This window comes from Rhinopithecus bieti, unplaced genomic scaffold (assembly GCF_001698545.2).
Source record: "Rhinopithecus bieti isolate Rb0 unplaced genomic scaffold, ASM169854v2 scaffold_6792, whole genome shotgun sequence".
In the NCBI taxonomy this organism is placed as follows: Eukaryota; Metazoa; Chordata; class Mammalia; order Primates; family Cercopithecidae; genus Rhinopithecus; species Rhinopithecus bieti.
In genome coordinates, this window is record NW_016805361.1 from 1,040,395 (window position 1) to 1,055,221 (window position 14,827).

General features: G+C 37.2%; 1 long non-coding RNA gene across 2 annotated transcripts in view; it reads right to left on the reverse strand.

Annotated features, from left to right (window-relative positions):
* Nucleotides 1–7,178: 7,178 nt before the first annotated feature.
* Nucleotides 7,179–14,827, reverse strand: part of LOC108529740 (uncharacterized) — a 148,937-nt gene continuing 141,288 nt past the window's right edge. For both annotated transcript variants that reach the window (XR_001885658.1, XR_001885657.1), the window contains 2 exons: nt 8,332–8,599; nt 7,179–7,267 (listed from right to left, as the gene is read on the reverse strand). This is a non-coding gene — a long non-coding RNA (uncharacterized LOC108529740). The remainder of the gene's footprint in view (nt 7,268–8,331; nt 8,600–14,827) is intronic.

A 14,827-nucleotide genomic window follows, 5' to 3' on the forward strand; every position in this document is an offset into this window, starting at 1 on the left:
GCAGGCAGATTACTTGAGGCCAGGAGTTCAAGACCAGCCTGGCCAACATGGTGAAACCCCATCTCTATTAAAAAAATACAAAAATTAGCTGGGCACGGTGGTGCACACCTGTAATCCCAGCTACTCTGGAGGCTAGGGCATAAGAATTGCGTGAACCTGGGAAGCAGAAATTGCAGTGAGCTGAGATTGCACCACTGCACTCCAGCCTGGGCAACAGAGTGGGCTCTGTCTCAAAAAGAAAATTTTAAAAATCTAAAGACGTGATATAGCTACAGATATAGGCATCAGGACAGTGGCTTTTATGTATTCTAAGAACCTGCACATAGAAGCCTTTGGTTATTTTTGTTTGTTTATTATTTGTTTTGTTTGTTTCCTTATTTTAGCAGATACAGGAAACCACGCTATCTCTTAGGTCCTAGATATTTGTCAAGGCATAAAAATATAATTAACACATTATCAGGCAATGCTATTTCTCCCAGAACTTGATAGCACTGCGGAATGAGGAGACAGAAAACATGAAGAAATGGGTGAAGCCTTTGGCAGTGATTGTAATGGTCGGCAGGAAATAACTTGTGACAATATGCATTCTTTAGATTAGTTTTTCAGATGCAACTTGCCTGAAGGATATTTCAGACAGAAAGTAGAGAAGGCAGTAACCAATCAAATGAGAGGTTGCAAAAATGATTGACCTGTCTGAAATAAACATCATAGAAAAAGAGTTTATGGAAATTTATGTTAATCATATCAGTAGCCAGGGTTCACTGGGTTCTCTGGATTATAACATAACCCAGTCTTGACTTGCAGATTAGAAAACTTTACTAGGCCCATGATATCTTTCAGCATGATTCATTCATTCATTCAACACACACATTTGAGCATGTACCCTATGTCAGTCATTGCTCTCCTGGACTAGTCTGGTGGGAGATGAGGCAAGAAAATGCCATCTCAAGTCAAGCACAAATAAATAAACATAAAGAAAGCTTTATATAGATTAAAACCCCTATCTCCTTAGCCACCCCTATCTGATAATAAACAGTAGAGATAGTATCAGAGAGGGAGCAACTGAAAGTGCAAATGAGTCTTTTCCCTCTAAGTAAGAGATATTTGTCTTTGCTAGTTTCATGCACTTACCTTACTTTTCTGTGAGTTTTGGCCCCTTATCATATAGCACTACCCATTAGCTCTGGAGAAGTTCCAGATAGATTTGCTAGCACCCAACATGTTAGAACCAAGCATAATTCTCAAATTCTTTCCTGTCCAAAAATACTAAACATTCCAGCTCAGATGATGTCACTAAACTTTAATTACTGTGTTTTATACATAATACTCAGATATTTATTGGCTGAATAAATGAACAACAAAAGGTTCTGAGATAGAAGAGGACAAAGGAACCTTGAGAATGAGAAAATATTTTCAGAGCAACAAAAAGAGGAACACAGACTTAGGCAAGCTGGCTACCTCCATAAACTGGGTGTTCTTCATAGTTCATTTCAATTCTGCCTCAGACTCTCCCTTTCAGAACATCCACAACTGTTAGACAAAAGAGAGCTAACAGTTGGAGGACATTAAAGCTGATTACTGATAGATTGCATTAGCATGCAAAGCCATTAGGAACCGCTGAAGAGTATTAACATGATGGGCTGATGCTTTGTGTACCAATCATAATTCTGAATCTGTGAAAGTAAACTCCATCTGCAGCCAGCCTTAGACTCGGTGATGCAGGACTTCAAAAATGATATTTATCAATACGCTTCACCTCTGTGACCTCTTCACATAACAAAACTTCAGGCCTGTACCTGTCTAACCAAACAGCCACCTTCCACTTTCCTAGTTCACTATAATCGGCTGAGTACTATAGCAGAAGACTTTTCTATTGAGGTCACCATAAATTTATGACTCCCCATCTCATATGATCTTTAACATTGCCAAATAATCTTTTTACCCATCTACATTTATCGCTAGCTCCCATTTTCCTCAACTGTTAGTACAAACACCTCATTTATACACCATCTGCCACCATGTCTCTCATCATTCTCAGATGGTCATATGGCTTCCTAGTTCATAAGTTAAGTAAGGCCCGTGAGAACTGCCTCAATTTAATTTACCCTTCCTGATATGACAGATATTCCCACTCTTCTTTTTTCCTTTATTGAGATAGTTCTTGTTCCATCCACGCTAATCCTTCAACTTTTGTCCCCCTGGTAAATCACTCCACCAATTATCCCATCTTTCTCCTGTATTTCAGCCTTTTCATGTTTAGTCGCTGTATAAAAATATGTTCAAATCTCTCCCAGTTAAAAAAAAAAAAAGACACAAACCTATAATCCACTCATTATCTTAACATATATTACAAAAATTGCTTTCTGGGAATATTGTGACATTTTAAGAATGGATTTTCTTAAATATAAAACTGATGATGCTAATTGGCTTATAATTACAGAATGGATACCTATTGAATAATACAAATTCTCTAGTATAGCATACTAGGTTTCTTATGATCTGTCCACAACTCAGAGTTCTTCCTTACTTTCTAGTCTCATCACCCTTAGACACCCTGTGAAATACTGAACTACTTCACTTGACATTCTCTATCCCATTCTGTATTCGCAATGTGTTTTGCTCTTCCTAGTATATAATCCAGGTTATGAAATAGTAGTCTCGGACAATTCTCCTAAGAATGAGATGGTGGGTAAGGCGGCAGCCTGAGGCCTGGCTTGTCCATTGCAGCTGTGAAAGAGCTTTAAAGTTTTCTTATAAACAATAGTAATTACTAAAGCTTTGTAAACAGGGTAGTATTGTTCAAGTAGATTACTCTATATGAGAACAGATTTTAAAGAGGACAGGAAGGTAAAACTAGTTAGAAGTTGTCTAAGCTGTCCAAGCAAGACCTGATGGGTGCTGAAATAGTCATAGTAGTTGAGATGTGGCCTCAAAGAAGCACAAGGTGGAATACCACAGAAGTCATAGGTGAAACAGGAGAATACATTAACAGAGAGTCTCTCCTTAACCAAACTTTGGTGGGGCTCCTCTGAGTCCTCTTTTGGAGGAGGCCCCGACTTTGAGCTCTGTCCTAGACCTGATTAGTCCAGTTTAAGCAAAATTCCTGCTGGTATGTAATCATCCTCAGTTTAGCCAGAATCCTTTTAGCTTTGGTGTTTCCTCTTAGTAATTTTCCACCCACTGACACCCATCCTTCTCCTTGGCTATATTTCCCACTTTTCCTTATTATATTTGGAGTCCCACCACTCTGTCCTGCTATAAAACCCCATTGTAGCCATCCCCCTGAATAGTCAGCCTTAGCCAATTTTAACATTTGTCTTTAATGAGTGGCATGAAAACTTTTTCCTTTAACAACAATGTCACAGAAACCAAGAGTATAGGGAGTCCTACATGAGAATCCATGATCCTGGCATCAAATACTATGAAGAAGGGTCAAAAAATGTGGCTATTGGAGTTGATAATCAAGGAATCACTTTAATCTAAACAACAGTAGTTACAATAGAGTAGGAGCAGAAACAAGAGTTTAAAGTTGAAGAGAAATGGTAGACAGATCAGTGGGCGGTGAGTACTTTTCAAGAAGTTTGAATAGAAGGTAGGTGAAATAGACTAGATAGGTGTAGAAGCTCTATACAGAGTCAAGGGTTGGTGAGGATGAGAAAGATATTTATATATTTATAGACTGAAGAAGAGCTTAGAAAACTTTTTCTTAAAGGATCAAATAGTAAGTATTCTAGACTCAGACCACAAGGTCTCTGTCACAACTATTCAACCAAAAAAGCAGCCAAAAACAATATATAAACAAATGGTTATAGCTATGTTCCTATAAAACTTTACTGACAAAAAAAAAAAAAAAAAAAATGTGCCAGCAGGCTCTCTGGCCAGAGTTTGCTGGCCCCTAAGTGACCCCAGGCAGACAGAGAGGGTGAGATCCAGAGCCAAATATAACGACCTTAAATAAGAAAAGGAATACACCTGTCAACAGAAGATAAATTAACATTAACTAAAAACTTGAACACTTAGTTAAAATATCAATTCAATCTTTTAGAATTTTGAAGTCGCATTTCTTCTAAAATGGAACCCAGTTGTTTCTAAGACAGTTTTTTATAACACTCTAAAGAAAAAAAAAAATTACTTAGCTGTACTAAAATGATTTGGATATTTTAAATTCTCAATCACAATCAATCTGATATTAACGCTTAGAAATTCAGAAATAGCACTAATGATCACAGCAAGGACCTCACCATTTCATGCTGCCTAAACCTGCTAAAACACAGACTCTCCACTGCCTTTTTGAAAAGGAAGGTCTTATTTAAAAAGAAGGATCACATTGTCTTTTTTCAACCCCAGATCTACAGATACTTTGCTTGAAAAGCTGATTGTGGAAACCTGGATTATTTCCATAACTAAAGCAATGTGATTAAGTTCCTATAGGCTTTAGATAATCACCCAAGCTTTTTGATTGTTATAATCAGGTCAGAGTTTCAACCAATGAGGCTATCCTAACACTGTTGACTAAATAAAGAATTTGGACAAGATGGCACCTAAAAACAAGAACTCCGTTATTCTGAGCAAAAGCCTTAATATAGTTCCTTTGCTGTAGCTCAAACAATGTGACAACAAGGGACTACCATGATGTAGATGTTTACATACTAATGCATAATGGGCAGGAGCATTTTGGGGGGGCAAATCAGGGTGATTCTGTACATTATTTCATTTTGTAATAAATGCAGCGGTCTTTCACTGAGACAGATGCACCCTTATCATAGTTAGGCTACTTGGGCTTCAACAGCATTTCTGAACCAGCTAAAATTTGCTAGGTAAGTTATTTTGCCAACTGAAATCATGTGAGTAGCATTATTTATTCCTCCTAAAAACATGTCTAGCAAGGCAACTTTCTCCTCTGTGAAAAAAAAGTAAAAGAAAAACTGAAAACAGTTTTGATAACAGTGGTAACAGTGCCCTTGGCCCATCCACCATCACATTGATAAGAATATCTTCTTTGGGGCAGAGGAGAAGGGTGGTGGATATTTGGTGGCAGAGATCAGTGGTGCTAGAGTTAAAAAAAAAAAAAAAAAAAAATTCTAGTGCCTGTCAGGGGAGACATTGAAGACATTAACTCCTCTCTAAGACTGTTCTGCTGAATGACTCTGGGGAAAAGCTGTAGGCAGCCTTTCTTTGCTGCAGAGAGAAGAAAAATGGAAATGGAAGAAAAATGTGTTAGGAAGCAAAGAGGTGAGAGAGGTGGGAGGAGCAGGCAAGCAACAAATAAATCTCTTGGTAGTGTTTTGGATTGATAGATGGCACTTCACTCTAAAGCATTTCTCAAAATCCCACACATGCTCCTTCACCAAAGAAATGTAAACCCTTCAGGAATAGGGGAAAAGCAGGGGGTGAGGGTGGGGGAACAGAAAAGAACCTAATGTCAAAAAAGGAAAAGGGACACTTTAGACCAATTTCTGTTAGTCATAACAACATTATGCCCACAAAATTCAGGTAAAGGTTTATTGTTTTACAGTCTCATTCTTCCAGGACTCCATTTGGTTGGTTGAAAGGTTGAGTCACAGCCCTTCTGGGAATGGAATCTGTCCCAGAAAACAATGCTATAACAAACGTTATGGCCAGTCCACTAAATCACATCCTAGGGAAACCTTGACTCCACTAAAGCTGTATTTCCTAGTGCTCTGAATCTGAATCCGGCTCCAAGCATCCATTTTATGGTGAATTATCTCCCAAAAATTCAGTGCAAAACCAGGTGCCCTGAAGCCTTTGAAACATTTTAAAAGTTTGTGTTCCAAAGAGATACCAAAATCACAGCTCCAAATGAAAGCCTCCACTGCAGCCAAAATTGCTTGTTCACTCCCACCCACAAAACTTCATATAACATCTCTAGATGCCACTCCATAATTTTTTATACCTAATAGCTTTCATTTTTAAGGCATTTATATTATACCCAAATGCTTTTATATAGCACCACATGTATATACTTTATCTCTTTTAAGAGTTGCTACATTTGTGTGTGATCTATATTTTGCTGGCTATTCAAGTACATAACTACAAAACAAAATGTTTCTATTCCTCTCCCACTAGTTCTTTGAGAACTCAAGCATCCTATTAATCCTTTGGAAAATGTTCTAGGAAACAGCATAGAATTTTTCACATGTAAACCAAGAAGTAATTATTTCTCTTGGCTACCATCATTTTCTTGCCTTCCTGCTTTAGGTTTCTATTGTTTATGTGTTTTGTAACCAACATCAAAAGTGGTAGCTATGCTGCCTTGTGACCACTGTCACAGCTCATGTCAGCCATAGACACTGCTCTTTCAGTTACTCTTGCAGGCATCAAAAATGATGTCAATGTTCATACCATTTCTGATGTCTAACACTAGAGTTTCTCCAGTGACTCTGCCACTGTTATAATCCACACTACTGTCCCAGTGTCACAAATACCCTTGTTAAATGCCACCAATTCAGTAACCATTGCAGCCAAAACTGCTGCCAGTGAAGGAATTAACACTACCACCTCTCTGAGGTCAGATGTTGATTTTATGACAGTTCTGGTGAGAGTACCAATGAAAATCTTCTTTTTAACCTTGATCAGTTTTTCATTGTAACTCTGTTATGGTAGAAGCAAAACCAGTCTCCTTAGTGGTGGACTGATGGACAGTAGCAACATCAACCTGGTTGTTCCAGCAAAAATTCTAGGACACAACCTTGAGAACATTTTCCCTTACCTCCACATCAAAGCATCATTAAGGTTACTGACTACTTCCAAATGACATCCAGAATCCAACTACTTCCCTCTATTTCTATCCCTACTAATCTCATCCAAGTCATGGTTATCTTCAATCTGGAGACTTTGCAATATTTTTGAATTGGTCTCCTTGTTTCCATTCTTGCTTTCCTTCAATCCATTCTCCACATCAGTGAGATAATTTCATAAATATTTCTTCCTTGCTTAGAACCTTCAGATGTTTCCCTGCCTTACTCTAGCTTATGAAGCTCTACGTGATGTGCCCCTACTAACCTCTCTCACCCCACCTCACACCATTCTTAACTTCCCCAATGTGTCTTCAATCACTTTGGCCTTCACTCTGTTTGCCAGATACACGTAAAATATCTCTGCCCAATTTAGGCCTGCTGCAGGCAGGAATCTTACAACAGGAAAGGGAGGCACAGATAGGCTGTTTCTTTGTTTATTAGTTCCTCATCCCCCATAACCATTCTTTCCATTCTCCCCCCACAGCTGTAGCTTCCAGATCTTCCTATGGCTGTGGAGGAAAGGAAACAAAAATGAATAAATAGAAAAAATCTTCCAAGACTGGCACCAATGTCATCTGGCATTGTCTTCTACTGGCCCTACTTAAGTTACTTTAAGTTCTCTCTCTCCTGGGCACCTCTAGGGAGTCTTCAGAACCACAACCACCTCTATCCCTGGAAATGTCTCCCCTACAGTTCCCTGATGTAAGTATTCACCCTCCCTCTGGACAGGAGGGAGTTCCCCTTTCGTCCATAATCTTGGGCAGTAGACCTCCACTCAAATTCCTTCTAACTGGGGTGTCATAAGTCCCTCAAAATTCCCTTCCCTCCCCCAGATGGATCAGGGATCAGACTCTGGGTAGCCATCTTGTGTCTCAAGGTGATAACACTTGCATGCTCTCTAACTGTGTGTGTGTGTGTGTCACACACACACACACACACACACACACCCTGCTCCAGATGAGAGTAGCCATGATTCTTACCACTTTCTTTATAAGCCCTGTCCTGGGGGTCTAGCGCCTCACTTTGAAATGTGAGGGTACTTGAAACTTCTTCTTATGGGCTCAGCCAAAACTAATTTTACATGTGTCTGCTCTCTTATCAAACTATACAGATTCTATTAGTGTCAGTTCTTCTACAAAACATTTTCCTCATAGGATTAGTATGTCACTCTTGATAGCATCAGTTTAGTCAATGAGAAGAATAGACAAGACTCAGGGTAAGTCTGTATTGAGTCTTACGTACATAGTCCAGAATACATAATCCAGACAGGAATAGTCACCCACAGGGCAAGTCTGAAAAAATGAGGTGGCAGAAAAGAATGTTGATTTGGTTCTTTTAGCAAATAATGTTAATGTATCCATCCATAAAGAAAAGTATAAACCTATATTTTTCATAAATATTTCAGCATTCTTGCTTTCAGGATTTTTTATATACCTGAGTGGAACAGAGACTTGATTCAGCATTAAGAAAAATGAAGGATGAACGGTTGAAGACACTCAATGCACCATTTTCCTAGCCCTTGGATTACTCATTGATGGCATTTGTAATCATCCATAAACCTAACACAACCCACCTGCAGAGGGACTCTCCAAATTCCCAAACACGCACCTCCAGAGGGACTCAGAGTGCGCCAGTGACATCGTTCCAGATTGTCCTTCAGCATTTCTGAGGGTTAGCCAGGAAAGCATTAAGTTTTTAGTGTCCAAATTAATACCAGATTACAGTCACACCGGCATTATTCTTGCTGATTTATGATGCCATATAGCACAGTAAATGAGACTGTTCCTTCTCCTCGGGCCAGTTGAAAACTCTTAATTCTTTACTTCTCATGACACATCTTTCTGGAATGGAAAAGGTGGTAAAAGCAAAAAAAAAAAAAAAAAAAAAAAAAAAAAAGCACTTGACAAGTGTTCTTAAAGGATATCCCAGGTCTTCTCCTTCTTCCCCAAACCAGCCTAGATTGCTATCGTGAAGAAACGCCGGAATTGCAAATACAACAAAAATCCTCACAAAGAGGAACTAGCTCACATCCTCTCACAAATTAGAATCAAGTCACAAAGGTCATCTACTTCCTATAAGAAAGAGAAAATCTGCAAAAAAAATTATATCTGCCATTAAAGAAAAAATTGATAGAACATAAATCAATAAAAGTTTCAAAATAATCACTTATTATTGATAGAATAACTTCCTTGCTTACTAGCTATGTAGTCTTACTAGCTGTGTAGCTAGGCCTCCTCAAATGTAAAGTAAGCTAAGTATCATTTACCATTTATGATTGTTTTAAAATTTGAATAATTCCAGATAGAATAATTTGAGATTCGATTTTAGAATGCATATGGATCTTACAGCCCAGGAAATTTTACTTTTTTGTTCAGAAGATTTTTAACCTACTTTCAAGCAGGGTTTAACTTATCTTTCTAGTTCAGAGATGCTACATGAATGTCTCTTATTTAGAATAGTGACACAAAGGGGGCTTTATAACTTAACTTTATAATTCCTATAGTTATTATATATCTGAACCATGGGCTCTAAATAGAGACCTATATATTAGGGTTTAAAGGCTGTAAGATCCTGTTGCATAAGACTTTGTTGATTCAGTCTATATCTTAAGTAAATGGACAGAAGCATGCTTAGTGCTTCTTGCTTTTGGCTACAGAAAGGACAACCTTATTTATATTCTTTTTTTACATGAAACACTAATATCATTCCTCATGGGTAAAATAAAAAATATTTGTTTTGGGGGTCTGATATCTTTTCTAGAATAAGATAAGAGGAAAAAAGAAAACTCAATGCTTCAGACTAATTTGTTGAATAACTTTTAGCTGCATACAGCCCTGGAGGCTGACCCCTTCACCAGACATGTTCAGAATGTCATTGCAAATTACTGTGCCTGTGACCCGGAATCTGGTTGCTGAGCATGTTCTAGTCTGCAGGCTGTGGAGCTCTAAAGAGATCAGCCACAAAGGCATTGATTAGGAAGAAGTTCCTGGAGGACAGCTAAGCCTTTGTCATGTTGTTAATGAGCATTTTCATGCGGAGTGACTGCAGAGCCTGCAACAATGAGTGTAAGCCCCAGTAAGCTGTCAAACAGTGAGCCCACATGGGTGAATTCACCCTGTTTACCTTGCTTAATATAAAGCCAGATGAGGGCCAGGCAACAGTCATAAATTCAAATAAGCTTTTAAAGCCTTCTCGATTGATCACTACATAAAAAGACACAGAGCAATTGTATAATCACCTCACATACAGGTAACTAAATATATTGCCCTTTCCAAATTCACTGATGTAAAACACACAGCTTTTTCTCCCCCAGCTAATGGTTGAGAGCAGCTTTATATTGCTTTCTTGCAAACTTAATACCTAGCAAATAAATGACAGTCCTGGAAGCACAACTTGGATCAGACGGTAACATATATACAATGCAATCTGCTTGTGGAAAAATAACCGTTACAAATGAAGCAGAATTAAAGCCTTGGTTGCACTTCTGTTGCTTACATGTATATTACATTTTTCTGTGAAGGTCAAAAAAGATAAGATTTTCCCCTAAATTATTTGTCCTTTTATGTTGTATCATAATATATAAACTTGAACCACAAGGTGGCATAAATTGGGGCAATGACATGGAATATTTGTGAATTCATGAAATATTAACATCTGAATCTACACACAAACTACCTCATTGCAGTATGGCAATTCAGAACAAAAATAGTCATCCTACCTAAATGAGAAAGTAAGTGGACACTGGGCACTCAAAAGCCTAGCATTGTCTGTGATAACTTGGGCCGATAGAAAGTTGACTCCAAAATCAATAAATACAACTTTTACAGTCCCCAAAACATTATTATTTCTTTCTTTCACGGAAGTAATTTTGAAAAAGAAAAACATGATTCCAACCTCAATGACATTTCCAAATGCATGCATTTCCTCCTATGACCATCAACAGGGAAACAGGCATGCTCAGAAATCTCATGAGCGTTACAGGTTTCTTTTGGTTCAGATGCTCAGTCTTTTCAATGAGTGTGGGCCTGCAACAGCTGCAATTCCATCTTGGCTATATTATTCAGGTCTAATAGAATGGCTAGGAACAAAATTTTCATCCTTCTATCTTAGTATATTTTAAATGAATAGTAATGTATTTGATTTCTAAGATATATGGCCAGTTGCTAAAGAACTGTAGTTATATTTGCATAAAAGTCATAAAAGCTGTAACTTTTAATGATCTGATAGTTCCACAGTAGACTAAGACTTCAAAGATTGTCCTTCCTCTGTCCCCTTGAAAGTCATATAAGGTGGATTCAGTTTGATTTTTATAGCATCAGAAACACATTCAACAGACTTTCCCATAAGCAGAAGCAGTTTGTGACTAGTCAGCGTGGCTAGAATTAGGGGCTAAGACTGGGTTGCAGTGGGTGATGAGAACCAGTACACTAGCTGAAGTGAGTCTTGCTAGTGGAAGTGTGGTCCCAGAACCAATGGCATCAGCAGCTCCTGGAAACTTGTTAGAAATACAGAATCTCAGGCTCTACTCCACACCTACTGAATCAGAATCTAATTTTAACAAGACGGCAAGGTGATTTGTGTGCCTAAGGTTTGAGAAGCCCTGGGCTAGTGCTAAAAAAAGCTCATGCTGTGGATTCAACTGAGGATCACATAGTGAAAAAGGAGGGAGGGAAGCCAAAGACAAGGACAGGGACACCATCGGCAAAAACAAACAAACCAAAGGCCAAAGACGCATGTGTGAGGTCATACACAGGACAGAATATAGGGTATAAAACAAGATGAGCACCAGATTAAGGAAGGTTGGGGGAGAATCAGGCATAAGTTTCAAGTGGACAATCTGAAAAATATCAGAAGGATTCCGCAATTACTGTTTCAGGTAGATAGTTCAACCTATTTCTTGTTTTGGAAACCAGTAGAATTGATATAATGGGGGATAACTGTAATTTCTTACCATCTTTGTATCCAAGACCTTAATTCTTTACCACTTTGGAATCCCTGAACAGAAATAATTTGGTTGGCTGGTTTTTCACTGAACCTTAAAATTTTCCTTCTGTTAAATACAATATTATTTTTAAAAAATATTCTGTGCTAACGAAGTTAGATTGTGCAGGGAAGAGTGGTTTTGACCACACATTTTTCTGCTGATGAAACAGCTCCTGAACTGGTCAGTTCAGAGGCAAAGTAATCTGGTAAGCAGCACAAGAAATATCAGAATATCAGAACAACAAGGGTCATCACTGATAAATTCTCACAGTCTTATGAGTTAAATCTTAGTACCCCCCATTTTACCTATTTTATTGGTGAAGAAGCTAAGGCTCCAAAGGGCTAAATAATTCATTCAAAATTTGAGAGAACTAGGACAGTGTCCAATATTTGTGTTCTTAGCCACTATACTGAACAAAAACAAGAAAACAAAAAAAGCCCCCACTGTCACCTTAGATATCTCCTGTGTGTCACACAGGGTAGGAAAATTAGTAATCTTTTGAGTGACTAGAAAACTCACAACACAACACTGAACACCACAGCAGTAACATAATGAAGAACCTTAGCAAATTTCTAAACTTCAAGTTAAAAACGTTTTATCTCCTGAGGATCAAGTAAGATGCTAAAAGCTTTTGAAATATAGAAATCCTGTGTGTATGTACGTATACATGTAGAAAATGGTATCATTGATTATGTAACATAAACTTGTGAGATCCAGAGCCCTGTTGACCATGCTCCACAATGTATGCATAAAGGCTGCTCGTCCTTGTGCCTGACACACAGCAGAACAGCAGGCTCCCAACAGCTCTTTATTGAATAATTATGATGCTGATGATTGTTAGCACTGAAAGCTGAACTCAGAGACTTCTAGCAAAGAGATTTGCTTTTAGGTTTGCCGTTAATTTTTCTAAAACCTAGACGTTAATTCCTGGCTACAAAATATCATAGGATTTTGTTATTTCTTCACATAAAAAATAAATGTGATTCATGTACCCTAGAACTTAAAATAAAAGTTGAAGAAAAAAATATTAATTGTGATAAACACGTGAAAACTGCAAGCTCACTAGAAAAGTGAATATCAAATTTGAGAAAGAACTGGCAGCCAAATTTGTCCATATTTGGGGACCAATGCACAATTGAAATTCTCCCCCAAGGAGAAATTAGACACAGCTTGTAAGCTATTACAGGAAATTGCTGCCATAGCTTCTCCAATTACCTATTAAGCATCAATCATTTAACAAGCCAAAAATGCCACCAAATTTACACTAATATCAAATGATGTAAATTATGTTTCAGATACAATTAAATATTTTAACTTCATTATTTTGTTCTTGTCTAAAAGTGAATATTTTACCTCCCCAAATTAATATAAATAACTTTATTCCCAATACATGGATGTCCTATCTCTATTAACCATTATTTGCATGCCATTACACTCTCTGATCTACAACTCTAAAGGACAAAGTGAAATTACAAGAGACACACTAATATCACACAATTTGAGGAAATTATTTCCACTGAGTTCAGTTTTCTAAACAACACAGGAGACTCTGGTGCTCTGAATGACCACTATGAATCATTTATTGTAAGTGTCACAATCAAAAGAGGAAATTCAATTACATTCAGTTTATTTTACTAAGTTAGTCAAGTGGATGCAATTTTTTTTATTTCCATCAATATAAAAATATTATAAGCTTGAGCACCAGTTAATCGGAAAATTCAATGAACCCTAAACCCCTATTCCCTAAGATTTTTATTAAGCATCTATACAATCTCAGAAATTACACAAGAAAGAAGAAAATTAGATTAAATGGCTCAATACTTTGGTAACAGTTTTACAATACTGTACTAGTAAAGAGCTTTTTTAACTAACTTATCAAAATCTATTTAAATAATTTAACTATTAGTGCCCAAGATCAGAATTTACTTTGCCTTCTAAATCTCAATATGCCTGTTTTGAATGATAGGAAGTCACTTTCCTCTTACTTTCATATATTAGAGAGAGAATGCCAAGATGTTTCTACATAAAGATGCATGTGTTTACAAATGGTCTAACGTGGTTGGCTTTCAAAGCTGATTAGGATAGAGTTTCTCATACAATTTTCAGTTACAGGCTCATTTCTTCAAGATGTTTTTGCTATCCAATGTTCCAACTGTTTGTCTGCAAAAGCTGTGGTACGATTTTAAAACTTAAGTGAGGAAACCACATTCTCTTTACTAATTAAAATGAAACACACTAGGCTCTTGACATTTAGATTAGATAGTTCCTGGAACTTTTCACTATTCTTACACTTTAAAATATCATTATAGAGAAGCACAAATCTGCATAGTGTATCTGAGTGAGAGGAGAGGTCTAGGTAGCCAGCTTGCCCAGTCACTGGCTAAGAGGTGACTTTCCTCAAGCACCACACCAGCCTCAAAGAGCACATGAGTCAAGTTCATGTCTCAGCAAAATCACAAATTATTTTCTGTTATATATTATGAGCTTAATTATGAAAAACTGAAAATTAAATTTTAATGTACCAATGTCAAGATTATAATATACATAGAATGATCTCCAAAGGAAATACAGCAGATGCAAATTCAATGATCAACTACTATCCCCAAAGTGATTGGGCAGTAATTAAAAGGGTGTCAACTAATCTGTCTAGAGTTCTTCTTAAGGCAATACTCTAAAAAAGGAAGTCAAGATTACAGCTTTAGGTAGCTTACAAGTTTTACTGGTAGGGTAAAAAACATAGTTTATTTTAGTTTGGGAGAGAGATCATCTCAAACAGAATATTTTTTCTAGGGAAAACCAATTCAAAAATTCTCACTTAAGAAGGGACTAATCTGATACTCAACTCAAAAACATATATCAACATGTATCCTGCTATTCAAAACCAAGTTTTTCTCATGAGCACTCATATTAATAAGATAAACACAATAAACTAAAAGCTTTGAAAACATCTAATTCTGGTAATGATAAGTAATTTGAGCCAACTTTCCAGTTGAGAATACCTAAAGAAACTGGACAAAATTTTTTAAGGTTGCTTGAAGGTATTAAAGACAACGAAACCTTTTTTTTTTTTTTTTTTTTTTTTTTT